The sequence below is a fragment of the Pseudonaja textilis genome, chromosome 1, assembly GCF_049901715.1.
Source record: "Pseudonaja textilis isolate UNSWEBS1 chromosome 1, rPseTex1.2, whole genome shotgun sequence".
Taxonomy (NCBI): domain Eukaryota; kingdom Metazoa; phylum Chordata; class Lepidosauria; order Squamata; family Elapidae; genus Pseudonaja; species Pseudonaja textilis.
In genome coordinates this window covers 312,401,050-312,419,490 of record NC_141990.1, presented here as the reverse complement: position 1 = coordinate 312,419,490, position 18,441 = coordinate 312,401,050, and the positions used below count along the sequence as shown (strand labels likewise).

Genomic DNA, 18,441 nt, shown 5'->3' with positions numbered 1-18,441 from the left:
GATTCTCTCCAAGTCTCTATTTTTCTCTTTCTCTGTGCAGAAAAAGGGCTGAGTTGTAGTCTAACATCAATAAGTTTTGTATGTTACCATCACATTTCTAAGTATTAACGAATAGTAGAGGTGGAGATTTCTAACACAATGGTAGGAAGGAAATTAGCACATCCTTCCTTGGTTTGCTGATGCTTTTCTATCCACCTTTTTGTATAATGTATCTCTTCTCCTCATCACAAATACCAGGCTTATGGTTGTTTTGCAAATAAGGGTTTAAGTTTAAATATTTAGGATCAGAAGTTACATCTGTTCTACTTTTCAAAGCCCAGAGGAATTCTTTGTCAAAGGAACTATTGGAGATAAAACATACTGAATTCAAGCTTGGCCAATCATTCTATCACAGCAACAATGGAAACAGAGGTGTTTTCAAAATTTAAAGTGTTTTTTGAATTGCACACCTGAAATGGAACATAAATTGCCAGGTAAGGTTATTCTAACTGAGAAAAGTCCCTTCAACACTATCCCTGTGGTACCTTTTGTGTGAGAACATGAATTAAGGCCTATGAATTAGTTCCTTTTATTGCTTGTGCTGCTTAAATGGAGTGCATATTGAATAATAAGCGTATCATGATTTTGGATTAATGGCCCTATTCATTTAAATGATGTGAACTAGCTACAGTCAAAGTTCCTTTCACCTCTTTTTTTGTTGTTGCTTAACATTTTCTTGTCTTTCCTAAAGTTGATAATGGTTTTGCATGTGTTTTACATGGCTGGAAGCCCGAGTACAATAATCTTAGTTACGTTCAGGGGAAAGTGATATGTGAATGCTGTTTGGTGCTGGAAGATAATGCCATTAAAATTGCTTCCATTTAATGTTAACAAGTCGATTTCCTTGTCCAATAAGGCAGAGTAGCTGCAGGCCTCCATTTTTAAAGAGAAGAAAGTTCTCTTCAAAAGCATTAAAATTAAATTGCCCTCTTTTAACAAAGTGCCCCTTGAAGATTATTACACTTATTCACTTCATCTGCCTGAAAAAAATATAATGAAGGCTGCTAATGTATGATGATGGAATAGACAGGAGAGGGGGTAACTTTATTAGACATTTTCACCCCACAGCATGGAGATTCTACATAAAAATGATGAATGCAGTAGTTTATTTAAGGATACCAAGATTCCACTAGGAGTCTTCCCTAAAAACATACAAATGCCATACTGGATAAAGGATGGAAGCCATAGGGACACTGGTCTTCACGGAACCCAGTCATACCGTTCAGCTGACCCAAATAATTCATTTATAAATTGGGCTTGCTATTGGATAGAAGTAGGATAAGGAAATCAGACTTTGGCAAAATATTTCAGGCCATGAAAGAACTTCTAATCTATGGAGCAAGGGCAATTTGGCAAGCTGGTATGATTGCCAAGATTCCAAAAGCTTAGATTTGAAAATGCAAAAAAAAAAAAAAAATAGAACTTGGAATTTCATGGATGAATTATTTTACAGGAAGAGCCTATGGATGAAAATCTGGTGATTTTTTAACACTGAGCCCTTCTCCCTCCCTCCCTCCCTCCTTCCTCTCTTAATTATATGTAAAAATAGCAATAGGTATAGAAGAATCTGAAATAAAAACACCAGCAGAGATATGTCAGCAGGGATCAGCCCAGCATTTCAAACCTCATAAATTCAGTCCAGATAATGCACTCTGCTGAATGATTTGTACATTTAGGCTGGTAGGGTTTCAATGACTATATTTGCCAAAAAAAGTGAGCCAGACTAGTTTCTCATCTACTGTTATTAAGAACATAATCCACTATTTTGCAAAGGAGATAGCTAGAGTGAGAGTTCAGAAGAGGAATATTCATGAATATAGAAGTTTCTTTAACTATATGCCTCTTTTTTTTCCCTGTCCACTTTTTTTTCTGTTCTGTAAAAAGGCAAGGAAAGTCTCTAAAAACCTGTTTTATAAAATTCAGGAAGTGGATTAATCCAACAGCAATTATTTTTTATTTGTTAAATCTATTCTTGAAGCATCTCTCTAGAGGGTTATTCTGGGCGGCTTACAGCAATAAAATGATAAAATGTAAACATAATAACAGCAAAGGAATAAAAGAATAAAAATAAACAATGGAAGTACAATAATTTGAAGTTAAAAAGATGAGAGGAGGGGAATTAGTAACCCCAAACCCAGGATGGTTAAAAAGAGCATCATATGTTGCTAACAAATAAGTGTTCTTGGTCATAAGATACATGATGGCTTATTGCACGGGTGGCTTTAAAAAGGCAGATTCATGTATAGTACATCTTTCAACTACTTTGTTTTCAGAGATCACATGCTACAGATCATCCAGGCAGCACAGAACAACAGGGAGAGGCGAGCCATGGTGGTGCAGTGGTTAGAATGCAATACTGCAGGCTAACTTTGCATTCCACTGCTAGGAGTTCGATCCTACCTGGCTCAAGGTTGACTCAACCTTCCTTCCTTCTGAAGTTGGTAAAATGAGGACCCAGATTGCTGGGGGCAATTTGCTGACTCTGTAAATTGCTTAGAGAGTGCTGCAAAGTAGTATGAAGTGGTATATAAGTCTAAGTGCTATTGTGTTACTATAGCTATCTTCATGGGATTAAGTAGAATGCTTGGTCTGATTTACTAGGATTTTGCCTGGATGGACTTTGTTCTTTTCAACTGAAATCATGAGCTCTAATTCTATGCCCTGCCAATATCAGACGTGGTTCCTTAGGATATAATGTATTAAGGATCTGATCTTTACTTTATCCAAGCAAGTGGACCAATTTAGCAATTTCCTTTATTATGCCTTTCCCAGTCACCTTTGGAGTACAGAATGTCACTCACTCAGCTCCAAGGTTAGGGACATTTTGCTGATTAATTACTCTATCTCCTAAGACTGTTGCCATCACTGACTTGGTTAAGTTCTAATTAACCAAGTCTGAAGTTCTAGAAGGGACCTTTGACCTTGATAATGACTTTTCATCATGACTAGTCATATGAAGCATTGAAGTGAACTTACTATGTCTTGAGATTCCATAGAAAAGTGAGCTGAAGATGATATAGGCCAAACACGAACGTTCAAATTTTATTGGGGATTTGGAGGAGAGATAGCCTTGTGTTTCTTCAAATTCTGGAATTGATGTGTAGGGAAGATTGTACTTTTGTATTCATTATAAGCATGAATTTTAAAATGCAAATTCTAGTTGCTAACCTGTGACAAAAGTAAGAATAGCAGAACTCTTTTACAAGGGAAACAAACCTCAAGGTTGAACCCACCTCTCCTCTGAGCTACTCTAGTTCTGATATAACACCTGAAATTAAAAATAATTTATATAGTAGTAAAACTCGTTTCTTTAACCTTTAACTGGTTGAAATGATGAACTGTAGGGAAACAATTTTTGAACCAAATTACCTCAAATGGGCTAATTTGCTGGTGTATATATTGTAAACAGTATGATCTGAGAGTTTGCTGGTCTGAGAGCAATGTTTTTGAGTGTTGATAAACACAATTAATTTAAATACATCAGGGCTTTTAAAGTGGTTCTTTGTAAAATTGTGGTTTGGCCTGCTTTAGAATTTAGAATAAATTATCCCAGATTCACTTTTTACAAAGACAAGGACAGTCCCAATATGAGTTTGGAGAGACTTTCTGATCAATCACTTCAAAAGGGCAAAGAAAAAGAAAAATCCGCCAAATAATTATGTCAGTCTTTGTACTTTCTATGCTACTTTCTTCACTGTGGTTTCAGCATCATTCTTTGAACATGGATTTTCTGCCAAAGGACAGCAGCCATATTTTATGGGGTTCTTCTGTCAATCAAATGCAGTGTGCTGCCAGGCCTGCTGTGTGTATGTTTATTATAAGCCATTTCATCTGTGAAATTGGATGCACAAGCTGATGGTGCTAGAAACAAATGTATGAGGTAGAACTTGGATTTCTCATATCCCTTGATAAGAGTTGCTACCATGTGGCATAAAAACAGCTGGATTATTACCAGTTATTAATAATTGTTGTTGGTGTTCCATTATAGCTGCTTGATTTCAGCATGGTTCAGTGCCCCACAGATTAGCCTGTTTGAATTCTCTTTGAATCAGCTCATTCTGGACAGACCTCAACCAGAGTCTTCAACAGCAATAGCACTTAGATACCACTGCATAGAGCTTTACAGCCCTCTCAAAACAATTTACAGAGTCAGCATATTGCCCCACCAATCTGGCTCCTCATTTTACTGACCTCAGAAGGATTGAAGGCTGAGACAGTGAGGATTGAACTCCTGGCAGTGAGCTGAATTAGCCTGCAATGTTGCATTCTAACCATCACAGATGAATAATCCTTCATTTGTTTGCTATGATAGGCAAAAGACTTTCACAGGTTCAAAAACCAAAAAATTGAAAAATAAGGATGGTGGGAAACCTCTAGTCCTGTATGCAGAGCCATCTCTCCGGGCACGCCAGCCATCAGCCTTTGCTCTTCTAGGTTCTGGCCTGCACATGTGCACCAGCCAGCTTGTCTTCGTGTGTGTGGGAGCTCCAGAAACTAGAAGAACAGCTCCCCAGAGTGCATGTACATGCCAGCCAGCTGGTCTTTGTGTACATGGGAGCACTGGAAACCAGAAGAGCAACTCCCTGAAATGCATGCATGCACCAGGCAGATGGTCTTTGCATGCGCATTAGAAACTGGAAGACCAGGTGGCCGTCACACATGCACCCACTGGGAACCTAAGCTTCCAGTTTCCAGAGCTCCTGCACACATGCATTGGGGAGCTCTTCTGGTTTCCGGTACACACATGCACTCCTATTTCAACACTAGGTGCCGAAAAGTTTAGCCACCACTGCTCTAGTCTTTTGTTTCAACCTTGTGCTTCTGCTCACAGTAAAGTTACTTTTTCAAAGTTTGTTTTATCCCTCAGCCCCGTCTTAACCCAACTAAACATAGTGTCTAAGCAGGGGTAGGATTCAAAATTTTTAACAACCGGTTCTGTGGGTGTGGCTTAGTTGGTGGGCATAGCTTGGTGGTCATGTGACTGGCTGGGTGTGGCCAACTCAACATCACATCGAGCCACGCATCCCCTCGCCTGGCCTCTCATGAGTGTGGGCATGCTGCAACAGTTGTAAGTGTGAAAAATGGTCATAAGTCACTTTTTTTCAGTGCCATTGTAACTTTGAATGGTCACTGGACACAAGCAAAGTACCAGCAAAGGAGGGTAAAAAAACTCCAGAGAAATTCCAGAGATAGGAAGTCTAGTCCTGCCAAGAATGTAATAAGGGTTAATGGAGAGGCAATTTCTGTAAGCAACACCAGAATGTTTCCTTTCTGCCTTCCTTACAGGATTAGGCCAGTGATTTCTTCCAACAACCAGTTCTCCGAACTGCTTAGAATGTTAACAACCAGTTCTGGCGAATCGGTGCGAACCTGTAGAATCCTACCCCTGTGTCTAAGTCTGATACCTAGAGTGGAAACTCTCTACCCAGAGAACTATCCTGCACTATATCTAATTCTACTTTCTCCTATTGAACCTAATGGGGAGGGTTTTAGAATACAGATAGTCTTCGACTTATGGCCACAATTGAGCCCAAAATTTCTGTTGTTAAGTGAGATATTTGTTAAGTGAGTTTTGCTCCATTTTATGATCTTTCCTGCCACAATTGTTAAGTGAATCACTGCAGCTGATTAGTTAAGGTTAGTTAAGTTATTAAGTGAATCTGGCTTCCCCGTTAACTTTGCTTGTCAGAAGGTTGTCTCAAAGGTGCTTTTTCAAGAGGAAATTTGACTTTCTGGTTTTTCCTTGAAGACATTTCGCTTCTCATCCAAGAAGCTTCTTCAGCTCTTCAGCTGGATGAGAAGCGAAATGACTTCAAAGAAAAAACAGAAAGTCCAATTTCCTCTTGAAAAAGCATCTTTGAGACAACCATGACCTGGATGACTGAGAATCTCCATAGACATTGTCAGAAGGTTGCAAAAGGTGATCACATGACCTTGGAACACAGCAACGCTCATAAATATGAACCAGTTGCCAAGCATTTGAATTTTGATCACATGATCCTAGGAATGCTGCAAAGGTCATAATTGTGAAAAATGGACACAAGTCACTTTTTTCAGTGCTACTGTAACTTTGAACAGCCACTAAATGAACTCTTGTAAATCAAGGACTACCTGTGGTTTTCACAGTGCATATTAACTTTAAAGATGAGGACTATTCCAGTAAATTTACAGGTCTTTCCTCCAATCTGTCCTAATGTCCAATATCATCTCCGTCTTCAAATAAGTCTACAGAAATGGTTACAGGTACTTAATGAGAAACTTCTGAAATTAAATGTCTTCTATACTGATGTATAGGAAATCTGTTTTCAAGTTAAGATCCAAATGATCTCCCTCAAAGGAGAGCTAGAATCATTTCATATACTTGTAGAGATGCCAAGACTACTTGTGTGCAGATATGTCTGTGAGCTTTTCAAACTCTCTAGATGAATATGTCACTAAACTATTTAACCACAGTTTGTTGACCAAGATACAGTACAATGGTCAGATTAATACATGATGGTAAACTATAAAGCATGGCCTGAAAACTAGAATGGAAGGGTTCATACATTTTGTTAATGAAAAACCAATCAAACCTCACATTTTAGCATAATTCGGTAGTACTGTCTCTTCCACAGAATAGGAGAATATTAGGAGGTAATAACATGTCTAAACAATATTCAAACCATGGAATTGCCTCATCTTCCTTTCAGGTCTCTAGAAGATTCAGTTTAGCTCCTGTATTTCTTTCAGAGTTCTCAGACAATATAGGCTCCTGTGAAAGAGGAGTAGTTGGCTAAGGACTTAAGGCTCCTTATATTACCAAGCATAAGGAAAGTACCAAATGATTAACCAGAGAGATGTGATTAACTTAATACATCACAAAGTGTTTATTTTTTTCCAGTCAAAATGAAGCTTGTCAATAGACATGCGATCACTCTTTTTTTCTAAATGGTGGGTGGGGGGAGAGAAAGATTTGAAAACAAAATAGGTTTGTTGTATACTAAAAAATGTCAAGCTGACCAGCAGAAAAGAGGTTTATATATCTTCTATCTTGTCTTATCAACTTCAGAAAGTTGGGTTGTATAAAATTAAAATAAGTAAACAAAAAGTTTTTAAAAATCCTTTACAACTCATGTATGAATCAATAACAAATTAAAAATTAAGTCTCCCATGGTATAAGATCTTACAGTTTAGATGCTACAACTGAAAAGACTAATGATTATTCTTAGCCATGGATAAAGAGTTGATGCAATGCACAAAAGGACCTTATTACATGGTTGTGCAAAACACACAATGCCATGACACCATAAGCATTGAAAGAAGGCATTTAGACCAGGGGTCCCCAACCCCAGTCTGCAGACTGGTACCAGGCCACAGCCTGTTGGGAAGTGGGCCATGCAAGAGATGGGTGAGTGTGCAAAGCTTCATTTGTGCATGCATCGGATTTAGTTTGCACAAGTAAAACCATTCCCCCACCTTGCCACTTCCACTTTCAGTCCATGGAGCCAGAAAGGTTGGGGATCACTTATTTAGATCACTGAGTTCAAGACATCTGATCAATGCAGGAATTCAAAGTGTCTCTAACCAAATGGCTGTCCAGGCTCCATCTGCACAACATGGTGAAAGGAAGCCCATCACTTCCCGAAGTAATTCTAATTGTTGAATTTCTGTGATCATTACTGTTTTTCCCCCTAACATTCAAACCTACCTTCCTTTAACTCAAAGATGACTCTAAGTAGCGATCATCTGATAAAGCTGCATTATATTAAGTTAGATTATTTGTTATTTATTCCCCACCATCCAATCAGTGCTGAAGAAGCTTCTTGGGTGAGAAGTGAAATGTCTTCAAAGAAAAAAACAAGAAAGTCCAGTTGCCTCCTGAAAAAAAACCTTTGGGACAACCATGACCTGGATGACTGAGAATCTCCATAGACCTTTAGCTAGGCACTTTGGGATGAACACCCTTCGAATGGTGTGGGAGTATGAATGGATTTCCAGAAAACAATGCAGACCGCAGGACCCATTTGCACTTCAGTTTGAGATGAAGACAACACAGACTCATCTCCAACAGCCTGTGCCTGTCTTCAACAGTGAAGGGACACAGGGCAGAAAATGTCCTGCAACCAAGAAGGCTCCATACCCGTTTGCACTACTCAGGTGACCCTGAGGACACAGATAAATCTCCAAGTGGCCTCAGCAACCCTCTAAAAGGATACAAATGACCAGCTGTCTGCAAGAAATATAAAGGTTCTTGGATGAGAAGCAAAATGTCTTCAAAGAAAAAAAAACTCCAGTTGTCTCTTGAAAAAGCACCTTTGGGACAACCATGATCTGGACGGCTGAGAATCTCCATTGGCATTTGTCATCTATTTCACCGAGTTAAATCATTTGTCACCACTAGTTGTATGGCGGTGATACTCATCAGATAGAGAGAGATTCCTTTCTGAGTCAGTGTAGAATCTGCTGGCTGCCTATGACTCCAGAGATTTCTGTTACAGCTCCATCTTTCTATTCAAGTGTCATTGATTTTTAGCAGAACATACAATAAGTGCTGCAAAATTGGAGATGGGGTTTACACTGATTTAAATCAATATGTATTCACCTTTTACAAGGCGAATGGACCACCTCAGCTAGGAAAGATTTTTTGCATTAGGCAAAGAACAAATGCTCAGTTTAACGATGAAAGACTCCTTATACTGTATATCCAGGGATGGGTTGTGACTGGTTTGCATTGGTTCGGGCGAACCAGATGTTAACTTTATATCTGGTTCACTGAATCCGTAGTTGCAATGACTAGCTGGCCCCTCCCCTCCCAGGAGTCTCCACATGGCCCATTTTGGATCCCAAATAAGTTCAGGGCCCACATGGAGGTTCGAGGAAGGTGAAAAATGGGCCTCCTGCAGGCTCCAGAAGCCTCTGGAGTCTGGGGAGGTCATTTTCTCCCTCCTGGAGGCTTGAGGAAAGCCTCCGGAGCCTGGGGAGGGTGAAAATGCTCCCCTTCAACTGTGGTGCAGGAGGCTGGCTAGGCCACATCCACCATGCCCACATCCACCCAGCAACTGGGCAGAGAACCGGTTGCTAAATTTTTTGAAGCCCACCCTTGTGTATATCCCAGACCTGGAGTGATAGAGAAAGAGGGTGATGTTAGATTCAAAGACATTCATCACTGTGCAACAAAAAATGGGGAACTCTTTATGAAATGTACCCTCCAGAGAAATGGATTATTTGAATTATAGGTAGTCCTTGACTTACAACCAGTTGTTTTATGATGATTTGAAGTTATGATGGCCACAGAAGGGGTGCTTTCACAGCCCAAACAGCACCCCTTCCCAGCTGTTGTAAATGGTAGCACCATCTCACACAGGTCATGTGGCTGCATGTCAGGTAGATCAGTTTTTTGATCTGTTGTGGTGTTCTGTGCTTATGTGACCATGATTTGCAACGTTTTTTGTCAATTTCTGGCAAAAAAAAAAACCCAGACTCTGTTCACTCACATAAATGGGTTCACTTAATAACCACCTTGTCTGTTTAACGATCGTGGCATTAACTTAATGACTGCCTTGGAAAAAGGCCAGAAAATTGCTTCCTGTGGGTGCTTGATATATGACTGTAACAACTTACAAACATATTTTTATATTCCAATTATTGTCATAAATTGAGGACTACCTGTGGACTGTGCAAAAGGTAAAGCAAAGAATTGCAATCACAAAAATTGCATAGTCAGTAGCATTGGAGAATGAGGCACAGAAAGATGCATTTTGTTTATAAATTGTAAGGTAAGGCTTATAAATTGTAGCCAGGCATGATGTTGTACAAAGGGCAGAGGCACTAAGCCATGAATGTAAAGAGAAGACACAAAGAGGCCATGAAGGTAGTTCATAACAATATTTCTGGGCCAATGCCTGGCATCATATTAGGTGAAAAGAAATATATTCTCACAGTCATGCATGCTCTTGAAAAGTCTGGCATTGATTGCCTTGGTTCAAAAATATTGTTTAAAAGTCCCTTATTAAATCACCCGGTTTCTTCTATTTGGACATTCAAAATACCACTTATCAAGTTCTGATTTTGATTCTGCTTTTCAAATTCTACCTGAGATACTTTGTACAATTATTGATTGGCTGTTCAGTGATGTAAAAAAATTGATTTTCTCCTGAGTGGTTAATATTAGATAGGCTTTGTTGTCTTTCAAAATCTGGATTATGAAATTAAGACTCAACAAATGGCTTTTGTATTTTTTCAGTCTTAAAACACAGCCAATTTCTGATGTTCTTGGTCACACTGCATGCATTTATGCTTTCTGGCGTTGCCTCTTGCTGACTGCAGACTGACCTTGGTACTAATCTGCCCTGCAAAACAGACCTTGCTATCCAACAGCAAAATAAAGGAGCCATCTATCAAGCCAAGGAAATTCTAGTCTTTGCTAAGAAGTACCTGACCTTGGCAGGTTGTCCTTTGTAAGGGAAAAAAAAATATGAAAGGAGACACCATTTCTGCTTATTGGCTGATCTCCAGCATTCTGCCAAACAAATTATAGAGGAAGAAAAGAAATGAAGGGCAAAGAAGACAAAACAAGATGACTGTTTTATTTCAACAGGGTTACCATCAGCACTCAAGGTGCACATTCACTCAGCTGTGTTTCCCACGTTAAAATGTTCAGCTGTTATTTATCCCTTCCTCTACAAATTCTGCAAAGAAATTATTTAGTCTGTCATTTGCACCTCTATAACTGTCTGCTTTGGCACTGTAACCAAACAAGACAGACACAGACTTCAACAGATAGTTAGAATTGCAGGAAAAAAAAAATCTACCATCCTGCCTTCCATCGAGGACGTGGTTAAAACAACAGCTGTTGTGGGGCAGACGTAGACAGGTTTCCCATTAGTCCAACCCTAGTGGTGCAGGACATGCTGCCAATTTAACCCAAAATTGAGGGGTCCAGGTCAGCGTTAGAATTCAAGTTTTTTTTACTACCAATTCTGTCGGCATGGCTTGGTGGGTGTGGCTTGGTGGGTGTGGGTTCATGGGTGTGGCTTGGTGGGCGTGGCAGGGAAGGATACTGTAAAATCCTCATTCCCTCCTCACCCCACTAACTTGCTTTCCAGCTCTGTTCTCCTGTGCAGGGCAACAAAAGGAGACCCACCAATCAGCTGGGACTCGGGAGGCAGAGAATAGATGGGGGCGGGGCCAGTCAGAGGTGGGATTTGCCGGTTCTCCGAACTACTCAAAATTTCCGTTACCGGTTCTCCAGAACTGGTCAGAACCTGCTGAATATCACCTCTGGTCCAGGTACTCTCTGAGCTTGCCTGTTTTCTTGCAGACATTTCATTACTCTAACTAGGTAACATCATCAGTGCTAGTAAGGAATGCTGTTTGGTGTCCATTCTGGTAGGCTTGCCCTGTCAGTGTGGGCGGGAGTGGTCTTAGAGATTCTATGGTTGGGCTGTTTACTGAGGGCTCTTTGGCAGTTTCTTGATTGGGATATTGTTTACTTGATTGTTGGTCTGAAGTTAACCTTGAGGTTAATCTATGCTGATCTGGGTGCTGATTACTAGTGGAGAGTTACTGGAGCCTATTTGTTCTCTTTTGGGCTGGCTGATTATCTTTTTTTGCAGTCTATAGATGTTGTTGTTGTGTCTATTGATAATAAAGTAAACAGTCCAACCAAAGTATCTCTAACCTAGGGTTCTAAAAGTCCCAGCCCACAGGCCAGATGCATCATGTGCTGGCCACGCCTATACCTGGTTTAGTGAAGGGAAAAAAAGTCCCGATATGTCATGTGACACTGCCATGATGACGTGAGTTTGACACCCCTGCTTTAACTCCACCCAGACAGACAAGCAAGTCACCAGAATATAAACTGATAGCAAACAGCACTCCTTACTAGCACTGATGATATTACCTTAAGGTAATGAAACATCAGCAAAAACACAAGCAAACTCAGAGAGCACCAAGGACCCTCATTTCAACCCTGGGTTACAAATATTCTTCTTTATTGGTAACCCAAATTGGAAGAGCCAAGAAAGAATGGAGAAAAAATGCAAATGACTTGTAGAAGAGAGTGGCAGGAAAGAAAAGTTGGATAATAAAATTGACATGAATGTGTGAAGCAGTTGTTGGTTTCTGGTTCAGAGAAGGAGAGGAAAGATCCATGGGTGTTTTCCTTAAAGGAAGATAAGGGAAGTTCCAGAGAGATGGACTCCTGATTCAAGAAGGGAAGGGAATGAGGGCCAGAGCTGTCTATGGATGGGACCTTTCATTCTTCTACAATTCTGTGCACGTATGATTAAAGCTAAAGAATAGGTCATGCAAAGGAAGATGAAAATGTGACAATGATAGAAGCAGAGTGGGATTCAGCAGGTTCTGACCAGTTCTGGAGAACCTGTAGTGGAAATTTTGAGTAGTTCGGAGAACCGGCAAATACCAGCTCTGACTGGAGATTTTACAGTATCCTTCCCCTGCCATGCCCGCCAAGCCACACCCACAGAACCAGTAGTAAAAAAAATTGAATCCCACCACTGGATAGAAGGTATAAACTGGTTCAATGAATAGACATTTCCATTTTGATTGGGGAGATCTTGATATCAAATCTCCAGGACTGTTAAATCACCATTATTAGTGTCTCCAATTATTGTGACATAGACCTTCCTTGACTGTTTGCCTATTATCCTTCGAGATGTTCCTATTTCCTTTTTCTAACCATTTGCTTACGAATTTTTAAGAGGCACCTTTTGCTCTTTGTGAATCCCTTGGGAGTTTGGCATATGCCTGCAACTCAGGCATGCTGGACCACCGTATGGAAAAAATGCTTTTGATGATAAGACAGTCCCTGGTAATATCTTTAAAAGATACATGTATATTTACCAACCCCAAACCTTATCTCTGTGAATGCAAACGTGTAAAATTATGGAATAATGTCAAATTGGAATAATATATAGCCTTATAGTCAAACAATGTATGAATAAAGAAAGAGCAAGACATTTCAAAAAACTTTGGAAACATTCAGTCTAACTTCCTCTTTGCCTGCTTATTTTTAAAACATGGTTTATTATACTTTATGTTGAAGTCAGAGTTGCTTTTTCTTTGAGGGAAGATGTCCCATTTGATCATAAAATATCTCTTATATTTGAAAGAGAGAAAATATTTTTTTTAAATTACAGTTTTTGACTAACTTTTGTTTCATTATCTGTTTCATGGATAATGTTGTTTCATTAGAGGATTGTTTTTAATCTTATTTTCATTATTTCAAAGGTGAATTTTTAGAGAAGATAACATGTGGTTCTTCATCATATCAAGGAGAAAGTCAAGGTGAAAATATTCATTTTTTAAAATATTTGGATAAACTTTGAAAACTGTCTAATTTTTGATCAAGCCCAAAAATCGGGCAAAAACAGCTTGTTGCAGTAATCAATTAATAGAGAGACGTTTATTCGCTGTCAGAGAATTTGCTTTCTTATGAAAGTGAAACAGTATGCATGCAGTTATTGAGTTATATTTTAACGCCACCTGAGACAGCAACATGAATTCCTAGATTGCAAATTCAGTAATATCCACTGGGAAGAGGAAATAAAAAGTGAACTTATTAGACTTGTGGAGGCATCTGAACAATTTAGTGCTGTGACTCTTGCAATTACTCCTCCTGCAGTTGGGACTGGATTGGTTTTCGGGTCATTTACATGACCCCCCCCCCAAAGTGTATAACCAAATTTCCAGCTATGTCTCTTGCAATTAAAACCATGTGCCTCACTGCATGATCCAAAATTAGGTTACAAACACAGTTGATGCCATGTTCTATTCAGTAACAAACAGCAGTTTTGTTTAGAGAAATACTGACACAGCAGTACTTTAGGAAATGAAAGATCTTGGTCTTAGCTTTCTTTCAAAAGCCATTTAGCTAACTGAATGTCTATGGAGAGTCTAAGTCATCCAGATCATGGCTGTCCCAAATGTGCCTTTTCAAGAGGCAACTGGTCTTTCTGGTTTTTCTTTGAAGACATGTTGCTTCTCATCCAAGAAGCTTCTTCAGCTTTGACTGGATGGTGGAGGGAATGGAAGGATTTATACTCCTTGCAGACAGCTGGTTATGTGCATTCTTTTAGCGAGTGGTTACGGTCACCTGGAGATTTATCTGTGTCATCAGGGTCACCTGAGTGGTCCAACTCGGTGTGGAGCCTTCTTGGAACTGCTGAAAGGACTGTGTTGTAGATTTGGAGATAGATGATGTCGTCTCCCTCCCCCTCTGTTGACAGAGGCTGTTCAGTTTTGAAATAGATGGCCTCTTTGACCCCTCTTTCAAACCAGCAGTCCTCTCTGTCCAAAATATGGACTTTGCTGTCCTCAGAAGAATGGCCTTTGTCTTTTAAATGTAGGTGGACTGCTGAATCTAGTCTTGATGTGTTTGTTCTCCTATGTTGTGCCAGTTAGAGCTGAAGAAGCTTCTTGGAAGAGAAGTGAAATGTCTTCAAAGAAAAAGCAGAAAGTTCACTTGCCTCTTGAAAAAGCACATTTGGGACAATTTAGCTAGCTCTAAATTTTATGATTTTTAAATGTGTTTGCTTTCCTAGAGGACCATTTCTTATTGCTTTCTGTTTATAATGAATTTGGAGTCTCTTTTTATTTCCTGAAACATTTTTTTTCTTCCCAATTCTTACAGCATGTCTGCCTTATGTTTTGGAAGGTTCAATCACCTTTTGCAATTTCCCCTTTTAACCTTTTGGCTTATTTTTGGTCTCCAACTACAGGTAGTCCTCGACCTATGACCATAACTGAGCCCAAAATTTCTGCTGCTAAGTGAGATATTTGTTAAGTGAGTTTTGCCCCATTTTATGACCTTTCTTGCCACAGTTGTTAAGTGAATCACTGCAGTTGATAAATTAATAAATTGAATCTGTCTTCCCCATTGGCTTTGCTTGTCAGAAGGTGCAAAAAGTGTTCACATGACCCCAGGACACTGCAACCATCAGAAATTGATGAAATTGATGGAAAGAAGGATGAGGAGAGACATGATAGCAGTTTTCCAATATCTCAGGGGCTGCCACAAAGAAGAGGGAGTCAAGTTATTCTCCAAAGCACCTGAAGGCAGGACAAGAAGCAAAGGGTGGAAACTAATCAAGGAGAGAAGCAACCTAGAACTAAGGAGAAATTTCCTGACAGAACAATTAATCAGCGGAACAACTTGCCTCCAAAAGTTGTGAATTCTCCAACATTGGAAGTTTTTAAGAAGAGATTGGATAACCATTTGTCTGAAGTGATGTAGGGTTTTCTAAATAAGCAGGAGGTTGGACTAGAACAGTGGTGGCTAACCTTTTTGGGCTCCTGTGCCAAAAATTGTGTGCATGCTTGCAAGCTCGTACTCACGTGCCAGCACCCAGAAGGCAATGCACGTCCCCCCACCCCCACACATGCACGCATAATCCCCACCCATCTACCCCCGATGCCCCCTTACCTGCACTGCACCTCACAGCTGAGTTTTGGTCAGTTTGAGGCCTTTTTCGGCCTCCCAAAGGCTTGAGGAAGGCTTCTGCAGGCTATGCAGGCCAAAAACTAGCCCCGTTTCATCACTTCTGGTATTTTCGGAAAAACAGGAAGTGATGAAATGGGGCCAGTTTTTGGCCTGCAAAGCCTGCAGAAGCCTTCCTCAAGCCTTTGGGAGGCAGAAAAAGGCCTCAAACCTTCATGGTGGATGCACTATCTTGACTATCTCAATACAATGCATCTGGAGACGATGTCATTCAACCCAAGATCTCTGTGGGAATGCCAATCGAACACATTTGGGTGTTGACAACAAAAAAGATAACCAAAAAGGAATTACAAGAGGCTACAAGAATGGATGTACAGATAAAAACCCATAACATTGCCTGTTTATATAAAGATGGGTTGTATTGGAGAGGGGATAAAATATATGTTCCATCGAGCTATAGAAAAAAGATATTATCCCCTCATGTCATGATGTTAGGCAGGCTGGACACTTTGGATTTTTGAAAACACTACATTTGGTAAGGCGGCAGTTTTGGTGGCCACATATGAGATCAGAAATTGAACAGTACATTAAAGAATGCCATGTTTGTGCTACTGCAAAACCACAAGTAGGAAAACCTTTAGGACTATTACAAACTGTATCAGATCCCAACCGGCCATGGCAAGACATAGCCATGGACTTTATTGTAGAGTTGCCCAGCAGTAACGGATACATGATAATCTGGACTATCATAGACTTGTTTTCAAAACAAGCTCACTTCATACCATTTAAAGGATTACCTTCAGCAACAAAATTAGCAAACCTATTTATAAAACACGTATATCGACTGCATGGCACACCCAAGAGAATAATTTCAGATAGGGGTATGCAATTCATGGCACAATTTTGGAGAGCGTTTGTACATCTTTTAGTTTCCTCTCAAGATATTAGCTCTTCATACCATCCTAGCAATAATGGTGCTGCTGAAAGAACTAATGCAATGGTTGAGAGATATTTGAGATCATACATCTCTTATCAACAGCGAGAATGGGCTGAGTTACTGCCATTTGCTGAAGTAGCATATAACAATGCCATACATGAAAGCACAGGGTATAGTCCATTCCAAATAGTAAATGGGGTAGAATTTGTTCCAATCCTCGATTTACAGTGTGATGATCAACATCCTATGAGTGTCAAAATGTGGTCGAAAAAAGTACAGGATAATTGGGATAAAGTAAAAGAGACCTCAATAAAACAGCACTAGAATACAAACAACAAGCAGACAAGAAAAGAAAAGAGTATAAAACATTCCAACCTGGAGATTATATTTACTTATCAACTAAATATATAAAATTGCACTTAAATAGTCAAAAATTAGGACCAAAATATATTGGACCTTTCCAAATTACGAGAGTGATAAACCTCGTAACTGTAAAACTTAAACTTCCACCACGGTTACACTGAATACATCCTGTGTTCCATGTTAGTTTACTAAAGCCTGTAGAACACAGTAATATACCTCAATTTGAAGAATCTGTACTAACTAAAGATGTGATGCATGCTGAAATTGACAAAATCTTAGATTCCCGGATACGTAGAAAGGTGTTGTAATATTTAGTGAGATGGAAAGGATATCCTGAAACAGAGGCAACCTTGGTAAAAGTATCAGATATATGTGCAAACAGACTGATAAGGCAATTTCATGTCAAATATCCAGATAAACCTGGACCACAAGTAGAGAAATAAGTAGTTATATAATATATATTGTTTTATAGACTGGTTCCTGGTAGAGGGGGACACCTGTTGTGACTACACAACACATGCGTTTGAAACGAAGCCCCATCGATCTGAAGAATGGCAATCCTCTTCATCGGAATAAACTCTGTATAATAATAATCCGTGCGGTATATTGAAAACGCTGTTTGGTTAAGATATGTGCATTAACCAAGATAAATGTGATTGAATTATGACAAGTAATCATAAATAATGGTGGTAATCAAGGATAATAAAGGCAATCATGGGTAATAGGGAATAATGAGGGAAAATCATTATAAATACCCAGTTCCGGGAACCTCAGGTTAGATCTGACTTTATTTTATTTGCTTAACTATTGTCTTGGAGTCCTTGTGGAGGAAGGAATAAAAAATAAGCTTTTGTTTTACCAAATATTGAAGCGAAGTTTGTTTTATTTTCTCCACGCATTTGGCCCAAAGAGTAGTTGAGACATAGATTCTCTATGAGGTTCAGGTCAGGCGAGTTTGCTGGCCAATCAAGCACAGTAATCCCATGGTCATTGAACAAGGTTTTGATTTTTTTGGCAGTGTGGGTAGGTGCCAAGTCCTGTTGGAAAATGAAGTCAGCATCCTCATAAAGCTCGTCTGTGGAAGGAAGCATGAAGTGCTCCAAAATCGCTTGGTAGACGGCTGTGTTGACCCTGGACTTAATGAAGCACAATGGACCAACACCAGCAGATGACATGGCTCCCCAAATCAACACAGACTGTGGAAACTTCACACTGGACTTCAAGCATCTTGCAGTGTATACCTCTCCATTCTTCCTCCAGACTCTGGGTCCTTGGTTTCCAAATGAGATGCAGAAGTTGCTCTCATTAGAAAAGAGGACTTTGGACCACTGAGCAACAGACCAGTTCTGTTTTTCTTTCACCCAGGTAAGACACTTCTGACGTTTGTTGTTCAGGAGCAGCTTGACAAGAGGAATACAACATTTGAAACCTATGTCCAGGATCCGTCTGTGTGTGGTGGCTCTTGATACACTGATTCCAGCCTCAGTCCACTCCTTGTGAAAGTCCCCAACACTTTTGAATGGCCTTTTCCTGACTATCCTCTCTAGGCTGCAGTCATCCCTCCTACTTGTGCATCTTTTTCTTCCACACTTTTCCCTTCCACATAACTTTCTATTAATGTGCTTTGATACAACACTTTGGGAACATCCAACTTCATTTGCAA

At 39.7% G+C, this 18,441-nt stretch overlaps 1 long non-coding RNA gene across 1 annotated transcript; it reads left to right on the top strand.

Moving 5' to 3' along the window:
- Positions 1–203: 203 nt before the first annotated feature.
- Positions 204–17,645, top strand: LOC148128307 (uncharacterized). Its single transcript, XR_015741549.1, has 3 exons — positions 204–473; positions 13,270–13,326; positions 17,251–17,645. It is a non-coding gene; the product is annotated as an uncharacterized LOC148128307 (long non-coding RNA).
- Positions 17,646–18,441: the final 796 nt, after the last annotated feature.